The sequence below is a fragment of the Canis lupus genome, chromosome 12 (genome assembly GCF_003254725.2).
Source record: "Canis lupus dingo isolate Sandy chromosome 12, ASM325472v2, whole genome shotgun sequence".
Lineage (NCBI taxonomy): Eukaryota > Metazoa > Chordata > Mammalia > Carnivora > Canidae > Canis > Canis lupus.
The window spans coordinates 19,291,462-19,312,521 of record NC_064254.1 but is presented as its reverse complement, the minus strand read 5'-3'; the positions used below and the strand labels follow the sequence as shown (position 1 = coordinate 19,312,521).

The following is a 21,060-nucleotide window of genomic DNA, read 5'->3' as shown; positions in this document are numbered from 1 at the left end:
ATATTTCTGAAGTTTTCTGGCTTGATTTCACTTGAAAGTCAACATTCTTGGCCTCCTCCCCTTGTCTCAGCGTGTTTAAGTTGAGATGGTGCTCTTGCTTCTTGTTTCCTTAAAAACTCTTGCTAACTCCCTGGGTATGTGTCTTCTGTTCTTCTTTTGGGAGTTCCCAATAAATAAATACATATCCTGATTTTTCAAATTCACCAAAAACTAAAAGCTCACTTTCTTTACGTGGGAACCAAATTCTTTTCATCCACAAAGGTGTCTTATATTTGTGCCTTCCCAATGCCTGGAAAAATCAGGCTTTGTAAACTAAACATGTCCTCCATCCTTCTTCACCCCCAGCTCCACATCAAGACATGGCTGACTAATCCTCAAGTCCACAAGTTTGGTTGACCCGCCTGTGTGTGATCACCTGTCACATCCTGCTGCAACAGATCTCTGTCTACAGAGATTTCCATACCCTACTTCTAGTTTTTGCCCACTGACTTTAAGCAAAATTATCTACAACCAAATTCTGAACTTATAAAGGCATATGGATAGCTTCTTGAGAGTCAATTGAAATATATTTTGACCTGGATGGGAGAAAAATGTGTTGTTTCTTGGAATATGCAACATTTTCTCAATGCTCAGAAAGATTTTATTTTTATTTTTATTTTTTATTGCACTCACATACATGTATCTCTTAGGAAAATAGTTCTGGAACCCAAACCAGCAAACCTCATTCCCTTTTGCCACATCTTACTTCAGTTAGTGTTTGTTTTGTTCATTGGGCAGTTGCCATGTACTACCATTTTATTGTTGTTTTTTTTCTCTCTTTTGGATGACATTTCCTTTTAAATCCAAGACCTATGATGGTGCCAAGAGTTATACCTCTTTTATATTAGCTTTTTGGATTCCCGACACTGGTTTGATCATTTCAATCATCCTTGGCACTAGGTATTGCTTATGTGTATGTGATTGTGCTGCTGATACACAGGCCTGGCATGAAGCTCTGGCTCAAGATGGTGAAAATCAATGAGAAAAAGAACTGCTCACCGATGTATTGTAAACAGTCTCTTAGGAATTCTATCCTGGAGGTGAATCATCCAGGAGGGGAAAGCATGTCTAGCTTCAGGTAGAGCCTTTCCCTGCTTTTCCCTGGCCCAGTCTCCTTAAACTGATATATATAGGGCCCAGTCAAGAAGGGTCCTCTGAAATTTTCAGCACAAGCAAGTAAAGAAGTGAGGAGATATTTGCTTGGACTTCTTTGGAGTCCTAAAAAAAGAAAAACCAAAGTCATAGGCTGAAGGACATCTAGATTATGAGAGTTAATTTAGTTAATTTAGCGTCTTCAGTATAACAAAGCATCTTGCACTTTCCTTCCTGGAAGGAAAGTGCTGGGATTCAGAATTCTATCTTTTTACCTCTCCATCACGTACTTTCCCTCCTTTCAATGATGCCCCTCTCAGGTTCCCTATATCCATGTGCTTTCTCTCTCCCCCTCATCTATTTTCCTTCTCATCCTAAAATTTTTCATTTAAATATTAGATTTTAGTTCGCACAAAAGAATAATGACTGATGACATCTGTGTGTAAAGAATGCAAATGGCATGCGTGATCTTTAAAAATATGAAAAAAGACTGGAACAGTTACTATGAATTTTGGGAATTAACATAGGGAAATAGAGTTAGGGGGAGAGGAGCTTAATCAAGATCCCTAACATCATGTCAGGTAGGCAGTACTGTACCCTGTCCATACAGTCTCTGCTTGAGAAAAATGGTTAATTTTATGGCACTTTTCCATGAGGATGCTCTGTCCCCTGCTGTACACCAGCTCTAACCTTAAAGGAGATAACACATATGAAAAAAAAAATATATGATTAACTTCTCTGAGAATCAGAAGCATTCTAATTGAATGGTGTAATCCAAAGAGCCATTTTATACTCCAATAGTTCCACATTCCATGTCAGACTTCTGGTGTCATCCTTCAAATTCTCTTCTTTTAATACACAGCTCAGATTTGGTGATTCATAAACCACCTAAGATCATCCATCTTGCCTGTAACAAGTGATCATTCATCCATTTTACCAACAAATTGAATGCTTTTTACTAGCTAGGAACTCCGATAGTTCATAGAATAATGTTTGTCAACCAAGATGTCCTACTGCACTGCAGTGTTTATTCATATACTCAGTAAATATCTTTGGAGCAGGCACTTTACACCAGACTCAATACTTACTACTGTGAACACAACAGATATCATGGCAAAGACCTTCTTTGCATGTAGTGGGGCATTATTGTTTTTTAACAAAGTATTTCCAAAAACTTTTGTTACAAGGAATTTTCAAAAAAATTCCCAAGACTGCACCCTCACTTATTTGCATTCCAATACACCTTTCCAAGAAGATATTTGAATTATTTCCCTATGTCCCTCCATGAGGACTTCATCACACAAGAGAGTATTAAAATTAGTATTTTGTGCATGAAACATTTTTGGTGGTGACTTTTTAATTAAACTGAGTAGGCTTTAAAATTAACAACCCCCAAATCCATTAATTTTATATACTAAATTCAGAAAATGGTCTTTTGAATGATGGCAATACTCTGTACTTATTTGATTCTTCTTTGGTAGAAATTGATCACCAAATGCTTGAAATTTGGCAACTTTCCTAGCAAATCCAGACATCAGAGTTACAGTATTGGAAAAAAAAAAATAGAATTAATAACCATGTTAGTCTTTGCTGGACCTTGTTTTCCTAACTACCAGGACTTTCCTTTCTAAAACCAGTATCTCCTGCCACTCCAAATCTACCTGAAGAAGGACTTGCCAGGTGCTAGGGGAAGGCTCAGGGCAGTGATATTATCCTCTCAAGGGCCTTGCATCGTCTAGCCTGCTTCATTCCTGCAGGACCTCTCTTGTCTGGGGCCCTCACTTCCTTTCTTATCCCTCTTTGTAATGGCCCAGTTTCAGCCTTTCTTCAATGCATGTTAACACAACTCTTTGATGTCAACAGAATTAATTAAATTATTCATTAAAAATTTCAACCAGTGGTGCACATTTTCATAGAAGCTCGTGTGAAAAGCTACCCGCTGAGGACTATGTGTACAGGAGTAGTAGGCAACACAGCCTCACTCCAATGAATTTTCTGTTAAGTTTCAGAATCTCACAAAAGTGTAAATGCTGCACGTTAGGGATGATTCATCATGAATCAAAGTGATAGAAAAAGATGGAAGAGAATGTGAATGCTGGGTAGTCGGGTAGTCCAACACTTCCCACTTGGGAAATTGTTTAGCACATTCCTAATTAGGGCCATATTTTATTAGCAAAAAAAAAAAAAAGTGGCAATCAATCAAGCAAGGACATTTCTGGTGGGTATCTCTCTACTGGGGAGCCCACTGCTCTATGAAGATCTATTACGCTGCACTGCTAACTTTGAAGACTGTTGCAAGTACCATGTAGTGATCAAAGAGGGAAGAGGGAGAATTTAAATGATGCCAGAATCTTAACATAACATCTGTGGGTAACTTCATGAATCCCAGATAACAACAAGTTTCTCAATATTTCCAGGAATTCAATATAATCTTCAGTAAAAATTGTGGGAACTTAGTGGAGTAGCAACAAAGGGGATTTAACGCATTTTAAAAGGTGAAAAAAAAACATATTGTCTGAAATGATTCGATTTAAAAGTGGTGAATTGGAGATGTCTGAATACACATAGACTTAGATTTGCCTTTTCCAAGAAATTTAGTCAGGCTTAACCACTTCTTATAATTTTTAACTTGTTATATTCTCGACTTTAATGCATAGGATCCCACATAATTCTGCCCTTGCTTATAAATTGTGTGTCAGTTGTTGGCTGTGTTTATGTCTCATTTCCTTTATCATGTTACGAACTAAAGCAGCAGCGTGTTTCCTCCTCACCCTGTGCCTCTTTTCGCATCGAAGGCTGCTGAGCTGTGCGTGGTGTGCAGTCAGAAATGCCTATTGAATGAACTTCTTGTCTATGTTGATCCTATTAACCAGATAATTGCCTAATCTCCACTTGGCTTTGTGCTCTATAGGCACAACATAACAGGTGAAGTGAATAAAAGCTCTCTTCAAGCAAATACGCTCATGAATGGGGTCTTTTTCTGAGAGGGCATGGTCGCCTGTACCTCTGGAAGACAATGATCATCTCACACCAATGAGCAGATTAGACTCAGAGCAAAGTTGACCCAAAAGATCAGATTTAGTATCAACACAAACAAATCTTTACGGAGGAGAAAGCAGGGGGAGGCTGCACACCCAACAGCACTTTTCCTTCCCATCTCCACTTTTCTCTGAGCAAACATCCGAACCACAGACATTCCAATCACCATCAACACTGTTTACTTGGGCTGAGGCAAAACTCAATAAGATCGATTCCAAGTTACAGAGCCAGATATACGGAGGAGGAGAGCTGTGGTATGAATGCAAAAGAAAAGAGAGAGAGAAGAAAGGAAAAGAAAAGAAAAGAAAAGGGATCGGTGCTCACACAGACGATAGTCAGGTTGCCAAACATGTCATGAGTTTGTGGTGAATAATCCACCTCTCAACAGATCCATTGTATCTGAGTTAATCAGATACAGTTAACCGGCATTTCAGGGGACGTCCTACTATTCTTGAAGGTCGAGATTGTCCGCTTGAAGAAAGTTATTCAAGCAGCTACCTGTACATCTTATATCCCGACTCTTGATACATTAAAAAAAAATAAATACAGAAATATGTGGCCCATCGTAATATTTTCATATTGGGTAACTACAGAGAATATTTTGGCAAGGGTACTTAATCTAAAATGTTCAATTTTAATCAGTTTGAACTATGGTCTGTCTTTCTGTGAACTGAAAGCCACCAATCAATTTTCCTTTATCTTTTTTTCTGTTTTTCTTACCCAAGGCAATGCCTTTTGTAAAAGGGTATTTATTTTTAATGGATTTTTTAATGAATTTTTCAGTCAAGCTATTAATAATGCCATTAATTATAGGCAGCTTGTATTAAAGTGCACACTGGCCTCTTAATCCTGACCCCCAGCTATTGGCTTGCAGCTAATCCAGCCTGGTGCTTGGCAGAGAAGGGCAGGACTCAGCCAGCGGCTGCTAGGAGACAGGACGGGGAAAGGCAGGACCACAGGATAAGAGGGAGGAGGGCTCAAATAGAACGTTTCGTCTCTTCTTTGCCAGAGGGCCTGAAGTTTAAAGCCAGATGATGTGTGAGTGGGGTGGGATAATCCCATGGATGCCATGCAAGCACTTAGGAAGAACTTCCCAGTGGAAGGGCTTTGCTCTGCCTTCAAGGCCTGGCCGGGTTGATAACCCCACAGGAACACTGCGCTCCCTCACCTGAGGCGGTTATGTGCCACTGCCTGGGCTTCAATCTGCTTAAATCGACCAGACAGAAGCCTCGGCCACATAATGGATTCCAATCCCTAGCTTTTTTTCCTTCCCCGCCCCAGCATCCCAGGGTTGGGAGAAGTGTTTAATCACCATTTGCTTTCAAGATAATTCAAGGTTCCAGGATCTCACCCATTAGTGAGAATGCTGCTGTGGGTTTATGGCGCGGGGTGTGTTGTGTATTTTTAGGAATGTTGGCAGGTAGCACAAGCAAACTATCAGGTTTTGGTGAGCAACAGCAAGCTTTTGGGTGTCTTTTGCTGATTGTTACAGTTGACATGGGAGCTCCATTTGAGAGAAGGAAGCCAGTTATCAGAAGCTGTGGGGAAAAGGTTGCAGGGGGCAATAGCAACCCAAACCAGAGAATGGAAATGTCAACGCTAACAACTAGGGAACAGTGCAAGTAGACATACAATAGCGAAAGCACACAGCTAAATGGGATTTTTATCATGACCAAGAGACAAAAAGGCAGGAAAAGAGGAACTCAGGGTCTTCCTGGCAGCAACTTATTTTGTCTCTCAAAAAGGAAGTGGTTGCCTGTAATTGGTATGAGAGAAAATATTGTTTCTAATAACAAATCCATTCCAATCAAAATAAACAATAACCCAAGTGGCATTATTCTATGAAGGACAATGTTAACAGCTGTCTTCTGGTACCATGATTTTGACATAAACCAAGGTGAAACCTCACTTTTAATAAATACTCCAAACAAGCCTGGGTTCCATTGTCTAAAGAAATTTTCTAAAGAAAATTTTAAGGGGTTTATTTCACATGGGACTGTGAACTAAATATTTATGCTATTTTGTAGAATGGAAGAGTTTCATGAGGAGCTGGTTTCAGAACCAATTGGTCTATTAACGACACCTGACTTTTATTTTTTTCCAACTATAGGCATTATCAGTTTCTCATCTGCCTACAAGGATTCTTGCCATTAAAAATAAAACAATATATTAATGGGTTGTTTTGATAAGGACAAATTTTAAAAGCATCATCACATTAGATTAAATTCCTTTTCACGTAACCAGTGTATATTACATGGCTTGTGTGTGTCTGGTATTGTGCCACATTTTGTGGATGGAATGATGAACAAAAACAGCATACTTCTACCCTTACAGACTTAAAAGTTAACCCAGGTACCTTGGTAATGCCAACATCTACCCTCCTCCTCAAAAGATTTTTTTCCCCTACGTCTGCCAGAACCATAAAGGTAATGAAAATTAACTGCTACCACCAAATGTTCCTAAAGAATACTGGACATAGATTATAATTTATTTCCTCCATGACTTCTGCCTTTGATGAGTGGAGCATTTTTTGATGAACCTAAGAGCTCCATCTTGATTCACCTAAGACAATCTTCTCTGATGATATCTGATGAAGTTATCATATGGGAGAGTTTTTTGCGGCATTAGGTCACTGACACTGGGAGCTGCTGGATTTAAAGATCTGTCTGTTACATCATCTGCCAGGATATATACAGAAATTCCCTCTCTAGTTCATCATTTTTCTGACCTAAGTCCATGCTCTTTTAAGCTCTAGGTGCTTGATGGTCAAGTTGTATCCTGAACTCTAGACAGAGTAAACAGAAATGTTCTCCATATGCCCCAAATAGTTATTCAGTTTACCTTATTTTCTTGGTATATGGGAAAATTTGGTTTATGATTTCAAAGGCTAAAGAGTGTTCTCCTACGTATTACCAATAGTTTATATGTTTGCCTTCCCGCCAAACTAAATTGGGGGGGGGGGGCGGTTTCTCTTCTCAATATTTTCAGTCTAGCACAGCAAAAGACAGAGTTGCACTCAGAACTCCTGAGTGAAGAAGATAGTAAATGTGAAAAGCTTCTTCACTTCTTCCTGAGTGAACAAGATGGTAAATGTGAAAAGCTGAAGATAGTAAATGTGAAAAATCATAATAAATGATTTGAATATAAAGTAAAATGTAGGGAATTTAGTGTTCAGGGAGGTTGGTTCCTGGTAAATTGTAGTTGAAAACTGGATCCTTTTATTCTTTATTTGACACCTAACTTAAACCTCCACAAGCTGGATAAACTTGCAGATGTTGTTTAACCTCTCTAACCTACTGTTTACTCATCTTTAAAATGGGAATAAAAGTCTCTACTTCTCAGAGTAATGAATGCAAAGTCCCCATAAAAGACAATGTGTGGGAGTTCAGTATATGGTAGTAAGCTTATTATTACACTTGTTGACTCCTGACACAGCATAAATTAAAACCACATCACATGGCATTCTTTCTGGGGGTGGGGGGCGCATGCCCTTTCCAGGAATAAAAACTATGCCTATTCCTTGATTTAACTCCTATGCTTTATGGCATGTGCTTGATTTAGCTGGAGATAAGCCCTCATGGTCTGTCATTTGACTGTAACATCTTATAGATCTTGAAGCCATCTTCATACAATTAAGAGATGCAAAGGCAAACAGAATTCTCTGCTAAACATTACTTATGTCCTTCTGAGTTCCTCTGTGATTTTCTACATGCTTAAAAATATGCAGACTCATTTTTTAATCCAAAGGCATAATGTTACAGATGGCTTATCAGGGTTCAAACTCAAGATCCATCTCAGTCGAGACAAACCATTCCACTCAGTGTACTGTTGCTCTGCCACCTGACTGGAGATGAGGAAAAGACTATGTAGCTTTAATTTTATGAGCACCCAACCTGAAACTCACTAAAGGAATACTCTGTACTCACGTTTCTGAGCCAGGCATTCTTCTCACCAGATTAATGGGTTTGTAAATTGTGTCTTAAAACAAGCAGTAGAGTGAAGATAGATTACTGGTGACAGACTCAAGATGTTCTGGAGGCCCAGGCTATGTGGATGTGGCCATGGTGCCTCTCTCAAAAGATACCACAGTTGGAAGGAGCATCACTGTTGGTTTAGTTGTCCCAAAGTGTTGGTGGTTTTCTATGTCTGGTGTTCTGTATTAACTAAAACTTTCAAAGTTTTTCAGGACAAATAAAACCATAAATTCGCTTAGCTGATTTCAAGTCTATGGATGGTTTTATAATATATACAAAATTCTTCCCGTTTTTTCCTCACTTTTTCCTGGGAAGCTGGTCTTCCTGTTGCTATGATGGGGACAACTTGAGAGTTGACTCAAAGCCCAACATTTGGTATTAACTTTCTTATAAGCCAGACCAGTCAGAGCCCTAGAAGGTTACAAGTTCATTTAGATGTTGGTAGCACACATCAGAGTTGTGAATAAGTCAGAAAGTTGTTCTCTTATGCAGCATTCATTTTAGAATAGAGGACTCAGAGGCCTATTTTTTTCTGATTAAAAAAAAAAAGCAACATTTAGTTAATTGAGTAATGTGTCTCAGTGAATATATATTGTATGTCTCTATTCATGCCAGCTCTTCAATGTCTTATTCCAATTTTAGCTGCAGTTTTCATAATTTTATATTTGTATTGGTTATATGTAAATAAAAGTACAATTTCTAGGACATTTTTCTAAAGAAAAGTTTTGTGAAACAAGTGGTATAATCCCTGAGTTTGGCTTAAATTTATATGACTGGGTCATTGACTATATTCATACTTCAGTGTGACATACTGTTGTTTTACACACTGTGGAAGCTGTTACAAAATATAAATCCTACACTTAAACAGATTTAAAATAAGTCAGGTACAAGATAAGATAAATATTTCTGAGATAAGATTGAGAAGGATCTAATTGTTTTCCTGAGGGGTACCAAATAAAACAGAATTTTTTGGTACATCAAGGTTGGAATTATCAGACAACGCCTTAAGGAACTTAATTTTCTAATGCTTCTGACCCTCTTGCTCCCACATCCACTCCCAAGTAAAGAGCGTAATATACTTAGTTTCTGTCTGAAAAAGAAAGCAGACTGTGCTCATGGCTGGCATCCTGTAGAAAAGTTATGACTCACTTTCCCCAATTCCTTGTTCAATATGCTATGCCACTCTGTGAGATGGAATGGAATAAGCCCCTTGCTTTCATATGGCACCCTCCCTGGAGTCTACGAACTGCCTTTACATCATTCATTTCTTCACACTATCCATGTGATAACCGTATGCAGCAGATAGAAAAGAGACTGTCATCACCACCTTATAGATTAGGAAATTCAGGCTCAGAAAATTCAAGGTAAGTTCACCATCCTATAACTTTGAGTGTCAGAGTTAGGATGTGATCCCAGATCATCTGAGTCCCTATCCACTGTGCTTTCCATCATACCAGGCAATACTTGCAGTACTTACAGCTGATAGAAGGTAACTTGACTTCCTATAATGTGTGAATGTGCACAGCTATGATAGAAACTGGGTTGGTAAGTTGAATTATATGAAGTCCAACTTTCTTTGCAACCCTAGCATTCTAATGGTGTGTTTGGACCATGCTGGAATATTTAGTTAATGCTGTGAGGAACATAAGGATCCCAACATTCCTCACAGGGCTTCTGGTTCTACATCAGATAAGAGAATAAGCCATAGCATCTGCAGTAAAAGGCTGTAAAAATTAAAAATAAATCTTTTTACAAAATCTAGTTCATAAAAATTATAAAGTAGCCAACCAAGGCAGGTAATTTCCCTGAGATGTCTTAGAAAATCAAATAGTAACCCAAGAATTCTGAAGGAAAGATGGGCTAAGATGAGTTAGCCTATTCCAGGTCTATCCAACTCAGTCCCTCATCCACCTGGTGGTGTTTGTGAGGGGTGGGGGAGGCCCAGAGGATGATGCAAGCTCTTTTACAGTATCCAACTGTAGGTGAATGATATGGGGAAATGACTCCTGTTCAGACACAATCAGGAAAAGGGAATTCCTTGTCCTGGAGTCTTTCCTTTCATCTTTCAATTAACTTGTTAGTAGGGCAAACTAATGTGTTGCCAAACTCTTCCCCCTTTGTACATGGTCAGTCAGGTCGCTTACTCTCTTCCTCTGTCTTCTGTAACCCTCAAAGGAAATGTACTTGATAGGAGGACAGCGTTGCCAAAATTAATTTCTAATAGGTAAATCTATAATTATTTCAAATCCTTGAAATAGTTGCTTGTTTCTCTTGTTCATTTTTTTAAAAGATTTTATTTATTTATTCATGAGAGACACAGAGAGAAAGAAAGAGAGAGAGGCAGAGACACAGGCAGAGGGAGAAACCGGCTCCATACTGGGAGCCCCATGTGTGACTCAAGCCCAGGACTCCAGGATCACTCCCTGGGCCAATGGCAGGCGCTAAGCCGCTGAGTCACTGAAGGATTCCCCCTCTCGTGTTCATTTTTGCCCTTTCTTTCTCATCCATCTTGATGGTGTGTCTTTAAAAAAATATTTTTTAAGGCTTTCTGGAAAAGAGTTCAATATTGTTCCCAATTCCACTACTTTCCTTTTCGTAGGGAAAATTCAAATGGCTGATGCTTTATTTCATGTCACTTGCTAGTCAATTCACTTTGACAGAGCTGGGTTATGGATTCAAGGGAAGGAAAGAGTAAAAGAACAAAAGGAATTCAATTCAATGCTTGAGATTTTCTGTCTTCCCAGTGGGACTGTGATTTTGTTTGTTCTTCAGAGGAATGATGAATACTGATGAGACTAAATTTAAGACCCACAGGGAAGTTGTATGTACTATAAAATTCTTTGGGTCCCTAACAGGGTAACACATTTTATGATTTCAAAAAGTGCTGATGAATTTCAGTAAAGACCAGTGTAAATTTTTTTTTTAAGGCAAAGTAAATAGAATGCCCAAGGGATTGACGTTTCTCTCATTTCTCACTTCCTCTGGTTTTTTTTTTTTTTTTTTCTTAACTCTGGAAGCCCCCACCCTTCCAACATTTCTCCAGGGAGAAATACAATTCCCAGGGTTGTAGCAACAACAAAAATGACAATCAGTGAGCTTGCAGAGTAAACAAAGGCTGTGCTTGTGTACAGAATCTGTTTTATTGGCCCAATTTAACAAACTCCTTCCATCTCGTCCTATGAATAGCGAGAATTGGGACATGGTTCCTGGAATCCAAGACTGTGTTATGGATTCCAGGCAATAGAAAGCAATTCAAACCTTCAGTTCTATCTGATTTCACTCATGCATATAGATATGGTGGTGTATGTAATTGTGGAATAGGTAGTAGAAAGACACATAGATACATACCTAAGGTGATTTGTGAATCGTATGAAATCATGATATGCTTAACCTTTTTATCATATAGCTTGTCTGGCTATAAAGAATACTGGAATATCTAACAAACTTCAATATGTTCTTGAATATATAGATTTTATTTTATAGTCACCTTCAAAGGACAAATTGACAAACATTTATCTTTCTTTCTTTAATTTTATCTTTAAGTAATCTACACTCAACGTGGAGCTTGAACTCACAACCCTGAGATCACAAGTCACATGCTCTACTTACTGAGCAAGTCAGGCACCCCTTGATAAACATTAATCTTAACTCATTTGAATTATCCACAAGAAAAAAAAAAGCTGTAAGTATTACTTCTTCATTTGTTTCATTACAATCGTTTCCCCATTGGCAGTGAGAAATTCTAGTATAGTACAGTCTAGTTTATCTAGTCTAGTTTAGCCTATCAGGGGTCAGTAAAGTTTCAGAAAAGATCCAGAAAGTATTTCAGTCATGTGGTACAAACCAGTATTTGTGGGCCATGTGATATCTGTCTGAACTACTCAATCCTGTCCTTGCAGTGCAAAAGAAGCCGTAGACAATATGTAAGCAAATGGATGTTGTTGTGTTCCAACAAAACTTTATTTATAAAAACAGATGGTAGCCTACCCATGGGTCATAATTTGCCAGCCCCTTTCTACTTCATGATCTATTAGGTATGGTGTGGAGAAAAATGCCTCCTCAGTTTTTGAAACTAGTATCAAGTTCACATGATATTATAGTTAATATAATGTGAAGTAGAATTCTTCAGTTAATCCTTCATCTGTAATATTACTACCTAGAAGGCTATTATTCAATAAGCCTGAATCTGTCTTTCTATTGACTGTCAAATCAAGAGAAACTATATTGAACATGTATATCAATAAGGCATCATGCTTGAGTCTGTAAAGAAACAAATGTATGAGATCAAATTCTAGATACCCCAAGAATATGCAATCTGGTTAGAATTGTAAGGGATTAGCCCCTTACTGCAATACAAGATATGCTAAAAAAGCAAGTCATACGTAAGGGTATTGATAATGCATTGTATTGAAATCCAGAAACAGTAGCAGTGATTGGTAAGGTAGAAAGGATACTAAAGTATCCCCAGATGTCAGTCAGTGTGCTTTAGCTTTCTATATTTCTCATATAATCCTGGACATTAACCTGAAGCTACAGCATTGTTCTTTTCACTTACCTCAGGTAGGAAATTGAGCCTCAGGAGGGAGGGACTGACCCAATCCAAGGTATTTTTTATCCCTGTTTGCCTTTTTCCTTGAAGTCGTGGTAGCTCACCTAGGAATGTTTGATCATCTTTGCTCAGTACAATTCAGAGGAGTACATGAGAAACTACTTTTCGTCAAGAAGCCAAAGCAGAGACTGCCGGTGTGACTTGTCTCTAGTCTTGCAGTAACTTTACAAAAGAGCTGGATTGGAATTTGCAACTGTATATTTTGAAACCCCAACAGCACACACCACCATGTAAAAGACCAAGATCTAAACCATGGTAACCTGGTTAAAAAAAACGATGAGTGGGACATGAGCTTAACCACTGTTGTAAGATTGGCATTTGGACTATTTTGAATGAAATGTCATAAATAGACCAGTAAGTATAGGAAGGCTCTGTGAACTGTTAAATTACCATGGGATGGTTACTTTTGCAAACCCTCTGCAATTCTCCACTACTGCAAAATGAATCTCAGATGCCGTGGAGATAATTATAGCAGTTATCTGCCAGTCTTTAGATTTTCAAGCTCATTATAAATGTCATTAGCTCATTAGGAGATAAGTCATTTCAACTCTGGATCTGTTTTCTCATCTGAAATGATAAAAAACTGCACCAATACTGATCACTAAGGTTACTTCCAGTTTGAAAAGCCAAATTCAACTGAAATTCTCTTACTTGCTGTTTTCTAAGCCTTTGTGTTACATACATGGGGATAAACCCACCCATCAGAGCCTTGTTCAAGCACTAAGCCAAAAAACACATGCCTAACCCAGAGCACGTAGAGACAACACATATGCTAGTGACTGCTAACATACATCTTTTAAAATAAACAATTATCTCCTTGGGGTTTTTTTATTGAATTAGAAATCCATTTTTTTACATATATCTCATGACTGTTGCATTTTTCACGAATACTCCAAAGCCAGAGTTATGAAGATGTTGGAGCTAATGAAAAGGCTTCAAGAAGACAAAGTTCAGGCATGTGTCTTCCTTCTGAGCAATGCTGAGTAAACCTGAGGCCCAAGAGCAAGGAACCAGTTCACCAGGAGCTAATAGTTTCCTATCTTTCCGTTTTAGGAGATAGATTAAGGAATGTGTGGTTTGTGCCCTGTTCCTTTTTCTTACATTACACATATTATTCATCACAGGAAAATCCTGCCTCGACCAGCCAGACACATTGCTGGGCATCTCTATACTTAGCACAGGGAGTCTGATCAATTAGTCCATTTAACAGGAGCTCCCCAGCCAGCCTCCCTCTGGAAAATAGGTGAGAAATTCTTATATTCCTCTCAATATGTTAATCAGACAACTGGTATCACAGTTCTCTAACTGTGTAATACCAGTCCCCCTTGGCAGATATATTTTATTTGGATAATGATGTGAAATTTAAGATCTACGTTTCAATTGTGCAGAGCCACAGGCAGTTGTCAATTTTAGTGACAGACATAGACCTCGAGCTAAATTCCTGTGCACAAGCAAAAATTCCAACAAGCGTAGCACAATTCTGGTCCCTTAATAGAAGTACATTTTCTCCCATCGAGGGGCAGTATTTTTAAACTGTTCATCACATCTCTTGGTACCGGCAAATCATTAATGCTCTCGAATATTTCCTTTAACATGGGCATTGGTGACTTGAGCCATCAACCAGCCTGACAGAAAATCAGATGGTTATAACCTGATAGCCTACTCCTTCTCTAGAACAGTGCCAAACGTACACCATCCTTTATCCCTCTGCAGCTTCTTGAGCAATGTTGCTAGTTAATAGATCCAAACTCCAAAGCGAAAAGAAGAGCTCACACATGCTGAATTTCTGAGACCTTAGCATCTACGTACTGAGGAGAATTCCCACTGCTGATCTTGCTGTTGGCAATTACATTAAAGAAACAGCCAGCAAGTGAACTCTATGGCCTGGGGCAGCGGTAATGTGATGAGCGGCCTCTCACCTCTAGGTCACTGGTTCAAACCCGACCGTGGCTAACGGGGGTGGGGGGAGGGGGGCACTGGATAGTGTCTGGTATTCTAGGTAAAATTACTTGTTAGACTTGTGAAACACACATCAGATCCTCAGGCAAATGTACCAAAATAAACATCACAATTAATCCTAACCCATTGGCATTATGACTTAGCACTTAGTGAGTTTTAACCAGCAAAGTCGAGAAGGGAAGAAAAATAAGTCTGCAAAGTATGTGTTTCTCCTACAGAAATGGACTGCTTTGTATGTGTCCTAAAGGTAAATAAACTGGGGCTTTGTCTAAGTGGAGAACAAGGGAATTCCAGAGAAAAGGCTCCTTTTCCCCGAAATGCAAAGCAGGGACATCAGCAAAAAGAGCTGAGTTTTCGCAGCTCCAGCACAGACAGGGAGAGCCACTGTCTCCCCCTGACCAGCTTACCCACTCCCACCCACGTGCCAATCTGGTGGCACAAACGGGAAAGCAAAAGATGTGAGGGCAGGGCCAAATACCATTGTTTCCTCCCGCGACCTGATTTCCTTATCTGTCATGTAAAAGGTTTAGGAAAAAAAAAATCTCTGAAGCACCTACTAGCTCTGTGAGTCTGTAATTCTTTCACGGAGAGCTCTGAGCTCTCATCTGCAATTAGTTTTTAACTCTCTGATTAGGCTACTGTCACCACCATGCTCCAGCGAAAGCACATCCAAAGTCTCTGACATGAGACCCACACAGGCTTGGGAGTCACCAGGACAAGATCTGAAATTTGTCTCTGCTCGTCCCAGCTGTGTCCTTCTGCAGGAGACTTCCTCTTCCAGAGCCCGAGACTCCTCGCCCATGATAGAGGGAAAGGCTCCCTCAAAGCTTGGTGGGGATTGAAGAAAATAAATAAAAGAACCTGGCACAGTACCTGGTATGTACGTAGTACATATGCAATAAATGCTAGACATTTTACTAGTAATTACCTTTCACCATCCCCAGAAGCATAAGGTTGGTATTTCTTATTCACTCACTCCAGGGTTCCTGAGATTTGAACTTATTTTTTATTTATCAGATCTATGTAGTCAATAAAAGTGAACTATGTAGTGCCAACTGTTTTCCATCACAAGCTCACTTCTAAGTAAAGTGAAGATGCCCACTCTACTTACTTGGAGGGACTTCCAAGACTTGGGAGGCAAAAGAAAGTGCTTTGAATATGCTTAAGAAAGCCTTTAGTTAGGAACGAAGAAACAAGGTATTTTTAAGACCGACTTTTATTTATTTAGTTTTTAAAGAGACTACTGGGGAAAAAGTCAACTTCGAGCAGGTGATTGGAGATGGTTTTACGACTCATGCTCAGTGTCTTTCTGCACTGGACTTGTCGTTCTCCAGTCCATCTTCTTATATTTCTTCCAAGTATATACACCCACGTTAATAACTGCAATGACTTAGCAACACTGCATGGATAAAAGAAAATCTTATGGAAAATAAATGAAGGTCTCCCTTGACTACTTCCATTCTTATCTTCTGACTCTAGATCTAGAGCAAGATTTTTCGACTTTGACACTTTTGACACTTGGAGGAGGATAATTCTTCATGTGGCGGCTGTTCTGTGCTGCTTAGGTTGTTCAACAGAATCCTTGGTCTCCAGACACAATCAGCAGGTACAAACAGCATATTCTCATTTGTCTCAAGAAAATGTCTCTAGACATTGTGAAATATACCTTGGGGTGCCCAAATCAAGCCAACTGAGAGTCCTACTCCCCTCTTTAAGCCATCTGGGAAGATAACACCAGTGGAAGATGAGCAGTTGGCACTTTCCCGGAGAGCAAGGGAGCTCCAATCCGTACTGTGTTTACTCCACTTTCAAGGTATTTGTAATGATTGCTTGTCTTTATGGTCTCCAAACCCTGTGTGGAGCTATGGATAGGTACATTGGGTTTTAGTGGTACCTTTGGGTTTAGAAACAGAAACTAGAGTACTAGCATTTGTTTTTATTTGGGTTTTTGAGCTTCTGTCTATTGATCTTTGAGGTCTTCCAGATAGAACACACGAGACCATGCATTGAGTGGTTGATTTTTAAAAATACATTATTATACATATTATATATTATACATATTACATATTATACATATTATTATAATATGTATTTTTAAAATCAACCACTGGATGCAAAGAAACAATCCAATCATGAAATGGACAAAAAATATGAACAGAAATTTCACCAAACAAGACATAGACATAGCCAACAAGCACATGAGAAAATGCTCTGCATCACTTGCCATCAGGGAAATACAAATCAAAACCACAATGAGATACCACCTCACATGAGTGGGAATGATAAAAATTAACAAGACAGGAAACAACAAATGTTGGAGAGGATGTGGAGAAAGGGGAACCCTCTTGCACTGTTGGTGGGAATGCGAACTGATGCAGCCACTCTGGAAAACTGTGTGGAGGTTCCTCCAAGAGTTAAAAATAGAGTTACCCTATGACCCAGCAATTGCACTGCTGGGGATTTACCCCAAAGATACAGATGCAGTGAAACACCAGGGCATCTGCACCCCAATGTTTATAGCAGCAATGTCCACGATAGCCAAACTGTGGAAGGAGCCTCGGTGTCCATCGAAAGATGAATGGATAAAGATGTGGTCTATGTATACAATGGAATATTACTCTGCCATTAGAAATGACAAATAACCACCATTTGCTTCAACGTAGATAGAACTGGAGGGTATTATGCTGAGTGAAGTAAGTCAATCGGAGAAGGACAAACATGATATGGTCTCATTCATTTGGGGAAAATAAAAAAATAGTGAAAGGGATTAAAGGGGAAAGGAGAGAAAATGAGTGGGAAATATCAGAGAAGGAGACAGAACATGAGAGACTCCTAACTCTGGGAAACAAACAAGGGGTAGTGGAAGGGGAGGTGGGCGGGGGGATGGAGTGACTGGGTGATGTGCACTGAGGAGGGTACTTGACGGGATGAGCACTGGGTGTTATACTATATGTTGGCAAATCGAACTCCAATAAAAAATATTTTAAAATATAGGTATGAATCTTATTTTGCTGGAATGCTAATTATACTCATTAAAAACCTGAAAGCTTTTAAAAAATAAAAATGCATATTATAGCAATTTTCAATAAAAATCCAGAAAATAATGAGTGTAGCAGAAATCCAGCCACAAAGGAACACCACTGCAACAGGAAGTAGTAACTCAGAGCCATAGCATAACAGCTGGAGCCAGAGAGAAGGAAATCAGAGACATAAAGGATGTCTGCTTCACAAACAAAGCTGTGTACTTTCAGAACTCTAGGACAATAAATAGATTCAGTGTTCTCTTATGATTGACTGGCACTTAAACTTTATTATGAGTGAATATGTCAAGATACTAACAGAAAAGTGCTGCAAATATGCAAAGAAAATTATTGCACAACAGCCTCCATAACTCAGAGGGAAGAAAATGATAAATGACCCAGCCACACCATCTGAGCAAGAATATGAAACTGGTTAAACTGGACTGGAGAGCTGTCTGCACTCTGCACCTCCCAAATGCAGGCACTGTTCTGGACCATATGTAAGGACATAAATGTGTGCCATGTCTTGCAAATATCCTCCATTACCAGGTAACTTTGTCAGATACTTTGGCAGTTTGCCGAAACCTCTTCAGGTGTGTGTTGTTACATGTCAACTACAGAAATGTGTTACTGACTTTTTTCCCCTGCTTTTTGTGCTATGCACTGAAATAGTACACTCACAGTTGTCCTTATCATCTAACATATTTCTTAAGAACCAGACTTAGATGAGACTGAGGAATGATATATTTGGTAATTCATACCTTTAGACTTCCCCACTTTGCTTGTGTCCCTAGTCTGGGGAAAGAAATAGGATGATAGGAAGAGGGGATGAAGGAGATAAGAAAGGTGAGCTACATTAAAATATTTTCTACCCATTTGTTGAAAGATCCCTGAAAGATTCCCTTCCCCCTTGTCACTTGCCAGTCCTTTACTCCTTGCAAGAGAATGAGGTGTGTTTATCACTTCGGTGTCAACTAAGGACAATTCCCTTATTCCACAACAAGATTTTCCTTCTGTAGGAGCTCTTCTGGGACTTGGAATTAACTACCTGATCAGCCATTTCTCCCCAATATCTTTTCCTTGCTCCCCATGAGGAATCTAGAAATAACCACTTCTCAACCCTCCCCCCAATTCCAAACTCCACCAATGCATTGTGCTGTTCACAAATAGAACATAGTACAAGGTCCTTTTTGAATCAAAGACAGCCATGTTGAACCTAAACTTGCAAAGGAGTCCCCAAAGGGTGGCTGGACCTCTCCCTGGGAAGAGAGGACGCTATTTGGATTTACATCCACATAGAAGTTATAGGCAGACTCCTCTGCTTCCAAATAGAAGAGCAGCAACACATACATTGTAAGCATCTCAAGATTTCACAAAATACTTTTCACTCTAACAATAGTTTTGACAGGAACTATAAAAGGAAGTTGTGCCTGGGATTTAAACAAGGCAGGATGTTGGCTCCCAAACTTGCTTTCAATAGAGATGGAATGAAGATGAGCAATTGCCCTTAGTTAATACAACAGCTAGAGAAATTGTGTGGGTTGTTTCCGAGTGATCTGTAAAACAGAGTAATATCAATTTTCTTACAGAGTTGCTTTGAGGATCACATGTGATGGTCTACAAAAGCATTCTGAAAATATAAAAATGACATTTAAGTGTAGCATGCTATTAACAACAATGGTTATTTGTTTAAATAGCAGCTCAGTGTCTAACGCATTATTTCAGCAGATCAGAGATGTGGAATGAAAGTAAGTTGGGTGATGCTCTGAAGCACATGTTCTCTCAGCTGCTACCTGTCAACGTTGTTCAAGAATGTGGTGATATGTTAATTGCATTCTCCTCTTCAGGAGTCTTCACCACCTAGATCACCATTAAGTGCTTGAGGTTATTCGTGGCTCTGGGCTTGTTTTTGTCACAGGAGCAAAGGAAACCACTGAAGAGGGTGCAAGGTATGTGGAAGGATCAGAACACCACTCTGCATTCACATCTTCATTATAACTCTTGCTTACTTTGTGACATTTTCTATTTGACAATTTTTGTGAGCCCCATCCTACTTCTTAAGGACTTAATATTAGAGATAGATAATTATCACATGGACTTGAGCAGTTCAAGTGCAAATATTAAAGGAACAAGTAAATAGATAACTCTGTGACAGATCATATGCTTAAAAAATCTTGGGGTAGAGCAAGGCTAATGTGCATCATCAGGAAGAAGAGTAAAGAAACCAGAAGACTGCTCTTTATTTAATGTCCCTGTGATTTCTCTTTGGGAACCTCCTTAATTAGAAACATTTATTTCTTTGACAGTAAGGACAGAATCTCTACATTTCTCTGGCAATAAATATCTCTTCTCCCAGAGAAAAATTCCCACTTTTCAGATACTAAATGCATAATTTCTACATTTTACTTATTAAGAGAGGAAGAAAAGGAAGGACTCCTTTCTGATTATACTACTTTGTATTATTACTCTAGGCAAGAAGATATTTATAGAGAATAAATATCTAAACTACTTAATTAACTAATTAATATATTTGAGTTAATACTTGTCCCAGGCATAATTACCAACATGGTACAATTTCTTCCTTTTTAATAATGACTTATATTTAAAGTTACTAAAACAATGATTTTTAATATACATCCTTAAAAAGAGAGGGGACACTATTTTTGCATGAAATCTGTATTCGATGACACTTGAGACCATCCTCATTCTAAGGGGTTTCTGCATATTTTAATAATATCTAAGGCTGAAAGGCTAAAAAAGAACGACTTTTTCAAATACTGATTATCTTGTCCTCCATTGTGTTTCTTTTATTTCATGAAAGGTTTGTGTTTTTCCTAAGTTTTTTGAGTAATAATTTATAAGAAAGAAGAGAAAGCACTTTATAAAACAAAGTGGCAACCAGTACTAAATTATAGCTAATAAACAGAAAGTCTCCATAATAAGAGGAAGTCTGCTAATTTATAGCCAATTCATTATAAGGCTAAATATTAATACATTTCCGTTCTGCCTTCACTTAGAGCTGGTTCAATCATGAGCCTCATCAATGACCATTAGGGGCTCAAGTTAGGTCCCATTCAAAAGAGAAAAACACAGACCTGTTTCCCGCTCCCTTGGGGCTCAGAAACTAATTTATAAAATAATAATGTGGGCAAAGGCCTTACAGACAACAGGAAAAAAATGAAATCATCATCTTTATAGGCAATATTTTGCATCATGTGCTTGTCCCATATGTAAATATTTTTAGAGATAAGGTAGCAGTACTCTACACATAGTAGACATTCAATTAATGTTTCCTGATTATAATTAGGAATTATTTATGGTTTTGTGG

The 21,060-nt window shown here is 38.7% G+C and overlaps 1 long non-coding RNA gene across 2 annotated transcripts in view; it reads right to left on the bottom strand.

Moving 5' to 3' along the window:
- Positions 1-648: 648 nt before the first annotated feature.
- Positions 649-21,060, bottom strand: part of LOC112641730 (uncharacterized) — a 126,623-nt gene continuing 106,211 nt past the window's right edge. Inside the window, exon 9 of one of the 2 annotated variants that reach the window (XR_004804310.2) lies at positions 649-1,257. This is a non-coding gene — a long non-coding RNA (uncharacterized LOC112641730). Of the gene's footprint in view, positions 1,258-15,957; positions 16,112-21,060 lie in introns of those variants that run through there. The other variant, XR_004804312.2, reaches the window with a different exon arrangement.